The sequence below is a fragment of the Lathyrus oleraceus genome, chromosome 1, assembly GCF_024323335.1.
Source record: "Lathyrus oleraceus cultivar Zhongwan6 chromosome 1, CAAS_Psat_ZW6_1.0, whole genome shotgun sequence".
Classification (NCBI taxonomy): domain Eukaryota; kingdom Viridiplantae; phylum Streptophyta; class Magnoliopsida; order Fabales; family Fabaceae; genus Lathyrus; species Lathyrus oleraceus.
The window spans coordinates 141,204,688-141,212,463 of record NC_066579.1 but is presented as its reverse complement, the minus strand read 5'-3'; positions in this window follow the sequence as shown (position 1 = coordinate 141,212,463).

Sequence of the window (7,776 nt, the reverse complement as noted above, 5' to 3'; positions counted from 1 at the left end):
AATTGGTGTATGAATTTTCTTGGAATTAATATTGCTGTTTTCCATTTGATTGAGAATTTTCTTCCATATGTGGTCATTTGTTGACTTTTTGTGCTGTGCCTTGCCAAATCTTTTGTGAAATTCTCAAATCTTATTGTATGATCATGAATTTTCATATGTGATAACTAGACTCTTTGAGCTTTGCAATGGTGTTAATCTCACTCATTTCTCTTCTGTTTTCAAATTGATATGATTTTTTGAAGTTGACCCATGCTTGTTGACTTTCACCATGCTTACTTGAATTTGGCTTGACTTCATGATTTTACTTGACTGCCTTCCTCTCATCCAAATGCCATGAAATTTTGCATGTATACCATGTTAGATGTTAGGATTTAGTATGATTTATTTCATAATTTTTGAGATTGTTTGAGTTGACTTTTGAATGAAGTCTTTGCTGTTGACTTTTGTATGCTTCTCTTGCCATGCTTTGCATCCTTTTGCATATGAAATGACCATGAGACATGATATAAGTTTGAATCCAATTGTGTTTGCTTCTTATATGATTGAATTTAACTTTGATTGAATATTGTTTGCTGCCTTGGCCTTTTTATTTCATCTTTGACCCTAGGCTAGTCCTAGTGGTCTTCTAAGCTTATGTTGAGTTCATCTGTTTCAGGTTGAGCACTAATGCCTTGAGGATCATCCAAATATTTGTTTGAGTTGAATTATATGATGTGCTAACCTTTGTTTTGTAGGTGACTCATACTTGAGTCTTTGTGCCTTGCACAATTGGTCCCACTGTGTGACTATTGGTTCATTTCCTTTTGGTTTTTGACTGTTGACCTGTTTGCTAATAAGTTTGACTTTTGCAGGTACTTTAGTTGCCTAAGTTCTTTGAACTTGATTGCTTGCTTTGCTTTTTAGCATTTGCTTTGAGGTATAATTACTTCTTCTTCATGTAGTCTGGAGACCCGGTCTGTTATTTGACCGGGCAAACTGTCTGAAGTCCTCCTTAAGAGGCAATGCCTGTGTTTGTTTAAATTTTGTCCTAAGCAGGAAAAGTCCTCATTTGAGGCAATTGGTGGAAGGTAGGGATAAGCAATCTATCCCCCACTATTCAGTGTGTCCTCTCTTTGCTCCCAGTACCTGGTTGAAGCAATGAGATAAAAACCCAAGATCTAATCGAGTCAATAATGTGGAGAGAGTTCCTACTTTCTGAACTCCCACACTTTCTTTGATGCTCTCTCTGATTTGAGATAGAAGCAATGAGGCACACCCCTCATATCCTATTCATCTGCTTCACCTGAGCCCCTCAATGGCCAGGTTAAGAGCGACCCTTACCTATTACAGTGGACTTTCAAAGTCAAACCCTCTTGTGTGAGCCCCCATTGTTTGGCTATAGAGTGTGCTGTTTGATATTCATTGATTGATTGATTGCTCCATATGCACTTGCTTGCTTGTATGCTATGCATTTATCATCATCATCAATTGCCATTAGTGCATGATCATCTCATTTGCTTTGTGATGCTATCCTTGTTGTTTGCCCATTGAGGACAATTGTAAGTCCATTGCTTTGGCATTTGCTCCTGTGATATGGAAGTGAGTATAAGACCATCACCTTGGCCACTCATCTTATCTTTGCTTAATGCATCTGTTTGTATGTTTGGATACAGTTATAAGTCCCTGTAAGTTGGCATCTGTTATCCTGTGATCATAATTTGACCTGTCTGTTTGTATGAGAGGTTGCAATTATAAGTCCCTGTAAGTTGGCATTTGCATTCCTGTGATCATATTGTTGCTTTTGTTCTTGTATGTGAGGATCCATTATAAGTCCCAGTGATGTGGCATTGGTATTCCTAGGACCATACTGTGGAGTTAACCTAAGTCCAGATAGATTGGCAGTTGACTTCCATGTTTCATCTTTGTTTTCTTTTGAGGAGATTGGTGTAAGTCCATTGAGTGGCATCTGATATCCATTTCTGTTCTAGGAGACTGGTGTAAATCCATCTATTGGTATCCGGTATCCGCTTTTATTTCTTTGCCTGTGGAGATTAGTGTAAGACCATTGAGTGGCATCTGATATCCCATTTTGTCTTAGGAGATTGGTATAAGACCATTGATTGGCATCCGATATCCGCTTTTGCTTGCTTTGTTTGTTTGTTATTGTTAATTGCTATTCCAAAGGACACACTTGAATCATCTGCTATATGATTTCAAGAAGTGAACCTTCTAAGAAGTTTTACTGTCCATCCATCCATCCATCATCCATTATGTCCTAAACCTTTTCACATTTTATCTTTTAAATTTGACATAAGTGTTGTGCAAACATCTTCATGTTTTCTAACTAAAAACCTGGACTCAAGTCCTTGACCTTTTTTCAAACTTCATTTCATAATACTTATTTGAATTGATCTTAATTATACCTTGACTTCATTTTCATAATCATAATCAGTAACTTCACTCATTCTCTTGTTTTGGCTTTGTCCATTAATCTTTTCATACATGAGCTATAGGTTTGATTTATCTTAGTGGTTGATGTTAATCTCACCTTCTGTCTTTAGTGATTGAATTGTAAGCCTTCCTCGCCTATTATAGGGTTAACCCCTCCCTGGCCAGTTGAAGCTGTTCTCACATGGTGGACGTTGTTGTTTGTATAAGGTTGAGTTTTCTCCCGTGGATAACGTAAGACCTAGGGTTTGTGTTTAAAATTGAACCTAACCCACTTTTGGAAATCTTTTAGCCGAACTACGGCGTTCTGATCCTTACCTTTGATGGAAGGTACGTAGGCAACGGGTTCATCCGTTCGAACCCAATAATAATAAAAATGTATATTCTTTTTCTCATCATCCCAATCATGTTTGCACAATCTTTCTGTCATAACAAATAATAATTTTTGCATAACAAGTGTGAAAAGGGCTCCCTAGGAGTACCTAGGACGTAGTGGGTGCCTAACACCTTCCCATTGCGTAATTTACCCCTTACCCAGAATCTCTGATCTTTTTATTAGTTTTCTACGTGTAAAACTTCTTAGGCTTTTGTTCGCTTTTTAGCCAATCCTTTGGATAAATAAAAGTGCGGTGGCGACTCGAAAATTTTTCATGTATCTCTTAGCTTATGATTTAATCGATAGATCATATAGCGACGAATACACCGCTACACATCCTAAATAGGCCAAGAGGGGGTAAATGTTCTCCGGTCCTCAGCTTCTCGAACCCAAATTAGAGATAGTAATGCCTAACCACAAATACTTGTGTGACATTTCCAAATCCAAAAGGGTCTCCACTGAGCCTATGGATCTCAAGCCAACTTGTTAAGGACTACTCCACACAAGTCGAACATGACTATACCATCCTCCTATCTTAATTGCACTCAAGTCCGGGTTCGAACTTATCTCACCACTCAGAGATCACCAAGCATAACAAGCAGATTATATCATACAAATATACATACATCACATATATACAGTTATATACACACACAAAAGTAGGCTAAACCCACTGGAGACTACTCCCCAGCAGAGTCGCCACTTAATTTCTGTAGCGGTAAATTCATTATCATCAAGCTATGGATAAGCTAGACATTAAATAACAAGAGTCATCACCGCACTTTTATTGTTTCCAAGGGAAAAGGGAAAAGTACGAACAAAACCCAAAAGTAAGAAGTTTTCAAATCAAAACTAATAAAATGTCAGAGATTACAGGTAAGGGGATTGGTTACACAGAGGGAAGGTATTAGCACTCAAAGTGTCCTAGGTACTCCTAGGGAGCCCTTTTTTGTGTGCATAAGTATTTTGGAGAAAGTGATGTTTACAAACAAATAGAATGGGGGGATGAGAAAATAATTCATTAATTATATTTTTGTGTTTGACAAGACCTTCGGACTTGTGCCTACGTACCAATATATAAATGAGGGATCAAAACCTCGTAGTTCGTGGTATAAATTTCAAATTAGATGTATTGCTTTTAATAAAAATTAAGTTTGAAAGGCACAAGGGCCTAAAAATGGTTTGGATGAGTTAATTCTTTTGGCTTTTGAAAATTTTAAGTCAAGTATAGTTAAGTTTATTTACAAGTTTGATTTAAGAAAAGAAGTTTGAAAATGCAATGGCATAAGGCCAAAGTTTCTAGTTTGCAAAGGGGTCTAAGTTTAGAAAATAACAAGTTCAAACAAAGAAGTTTTTAAAAGGAGGGAGAGATTTTGAAATTAAAGAGATGGGGAAGATATGAAGAGACTAATCCTAAACATAAATGTAAAAGTTAAGAGTTGAAAAGATCTGACTAATGGGCTGCAATACAATAGGAAAGAATGACATATAGAAACCCCAAATTCCCTTGGACATTAGAATCCAGCAACAAACAATGCATACAATATTATCTTGAAGAGCAAGGCATCAAATAAAGATAGCCCCATCCAAGTTTTAGCCACTCCATGATCTCCTTCAAATTTTTCTCATGTAACAGAGGAAGTCCACAGGTCACAGGTTCAAAATAACAGCTTCACAATGATCATGTTGCAGATGAACTCAAATGTATCTTCAATGATGTATCAGATGAAGTTTCAAATTGCAAACACTTGGTTACATGAAAGTTGGCCTTGCTAAGTCCTTTTGTATAGGGATGTTGTCTAAATTCTAAGTCCAATTGTTCAAGATCAAACCAACAATCCACACAATAGTTTTTTTAAAGTTTTTTTTTGTTTTTTATTATGTACATTAATGGCCAAAGACCACACAAACAAAATATGCACAAACAAGATATATCACACAATATGGTCCAAGTGGACAAAGTGAAAAGACATTAATATAAACAATTAGAATGGTATGAATAATGGCAAATGAATAGAGCTTAAGAATTAAAGTGCATTAAAAGTAAATGGCTTGAAATTAAATGTTAGTGGTTAATGAATTAGAAGTTAGTATTGTTTTTGTTTTTGCTTTCCATTTTAAGTCGTACTTTGGAGAACACTCAACCCACTTATCAAAAGCATGGATCCATGAACCAAAACATCTTCCAAAGGAAGGAAAAAAGGCCAAATTTCCATACAATACTATGAAAGAGGGGAGACTTACAATCTCACTAACTAGAATGATATACCTTTTGTATCAAAAATTTAGCAATCGTAATTGGACTTATGTAGAAGTCACAACTATTTGAGGTCGGGAAATAGAATTTTGGTGTTAATGCATGTTAGAGACATAGTATAATGGACTATGCTCATGAAACATACCACACACAAAAAGAATATGCAAAGTAGGTGGCCTAATCTCATCCATACTTATGTTAATTTTTCAATCAACTAGCCTTAGGATTTAGAGACATCATAGACCAAATAGAATGGATGCATAAAGAAGGGGAATTAGATGAAGAGTGAGGGGAATGGATCAAAACTCAAATTGGTCAAAGGAGGACTTTTACCAAATTAAGATCATTCATTCATTTTGGGAGATGGAATGTACATTTCATCAATCCCCTAAATCAAATTATCTTAACCTAGCAAAGTCAAATCAACCTTGACCAAGGCCCAACAACACAAGTCAAACTTATACAAACCATCAAAATAGCTCAACAGAATTATTTGGCATTTATTAAATTTAAAATATTAAAAATAAAGCATTAAATTAAATATGGTTTGTCAAATTCATAAAACCTCATAAAAACATCAAAGAAATAACCATGAGATTTATCATAGGTCAAACAAGGTCAAAGGACCTTGAAGAATTTTTTTCAGAATTCTTAGAGACTTAAAAGTATTTTTAAATAATTAAAAATATTCAAAAAATCAATTAAATCATGAAAAATATTAATAATGATCCAAAAAATAATTTTAATTCAAAATATGAAAGAGGAATTTATTTAATATATTTTTGGTGAAACTGTCATATTTTTTAGATCAATATTAAAATTAATATGAATTAATGAAAATCAAATGAAATAAAATGAAAATCAGAAAATAAAAAAATGTGGAACACATGATCTCCCTCATTAATTGATGTTGCAGATCAAATGGACGGAAACGCGCGTTCCATGGTGGAACTCAGTCAGTGCGCCACACGCGTGGTAATCACAACCAACGCCCAAGATTAAAACATTTTAAATGAGATCAATGACTCAGAACCTGTCCAGCACACCACAGGTGCTGAACCTCCGGTCACCTTCTCAGGCGAGGTCCACCGGACTGGTTCACTCATCACCATCAAGGAAATGAAAAAAGAGGATATGATCTTTAAAAAAAATGGCGTAGAGCACGAATCTGACCTCAATTTTAACTAACTCCACACATATAAAAAGATATGAGGAGTTGGATTTTGAGGTGTGTCAACTGAGTTGCTTTGATTTGACCTCAAAGCAACTCAATCTTCTTGCCTACATTGGTAGGACTTCAGACAACCAAAGATCCAAGAGAATTGGTGAGAATTGAGTGAGAATCAAAGAGAAGAAGTTTTCTGAAATTTACCTTCAATATTGTGCAGAAATGGATCTTGCTTGCTTCAAACTTGATCTGATCACATGTGAGAAGCTTGCAGAAGAGGTGTGGCAATGGTACAAAGCTTTGGATCTTGGAGTTTTTGAATCTCCAAACAGTGAGATTCGAACTCAATTTTCAAGTTGAAAATTCTCAGGTTTTCCTTTTAATGGTGAGGGTTTCAATTGGGGGGTAAAGCTGGCGCGCAAGGTGTCTCTGAAATGAGCTCCAAGGGCCTGTGTTTATAGAATTTGAGAGTGATATTTGCACACTTGAAAAATTGCTAAATTTGGACATGGTGATGCACCAGCTTGCATGGGCGTGTACAGGCCCATGAAGCAATCCAATTTTATCCATGTATAACTGTTCTGAAGTTCAAATGAGGCTTGGATGTCAAGGCAATATGAAATGGGATTTTTAGCATTTGATTTCTTCCAATGATACAACCCTGTTAAGACCATGTGCAACCCTAGCAAATCTCTTCCAAAATGCATGAAATTGGATTCTTTAGAAAGCTTAGGTCAAGAGGAAAACTTTAATGTTGGACACTTTTTCATTTGGAACTTGGATCATGGTGAATTTTGAGGTGGAAGTTTGGAAATTTCAACATGTTGAAATTTTTTCTAAGTGTTAAGCCATATATCTCAATATTCCACCTTGCTTAACTTTTTATGTGAGCTTCAAATGAGAAAAGTGTCTTTATAAAAGTTGTATCTCTTTAAAAGACCTTAAAAATGGTCCCCAATTTCATGTCATTTGGATTTAGAATGGTAGCGTTATGCATTTTTGAAGTTGAGGAAAATCACTTGTTCAATGTTATAGGGCAAAAATGACCTATAATGTATCCTCATATCACATACTCATAAAAGTTGAATTATCTCCCACTCCAAATATAAAAGTTGAAGTAGACATCTTGAATTTGATTGTGAAACTTGGAAATCTTTCATCTCATAAAAATTGATCAAGTTATGGCCTTGGGAAGTTGACTTTCAAATTAGAGTTTAGACAAAATGACCTATAATGTTTCAACATAGAAAATGATTTTCCAAGCAAAACTAGCTCTAGGTCTCAACATGAAAGTTGTTTGGAATGTAATTTATAGTAACGTTTCTCTTGGAATAATTTTCATATGGTTAAAAGTGTAGGAGATAGGGTCTAGGGAGACCCGGTTTTGATCAGATGAACTCATCTGGCCAACCACCATCAACCAACTTGTTAACCTTAAATTCTCTTGACTTTTTAGGCTCATGGTAGATCATATATGCACAAGATGATGAATTTTTAAGTGTCCTTTGATAAATTTGATCAATTGGTAAGATGACTTGTTGGAGAAGC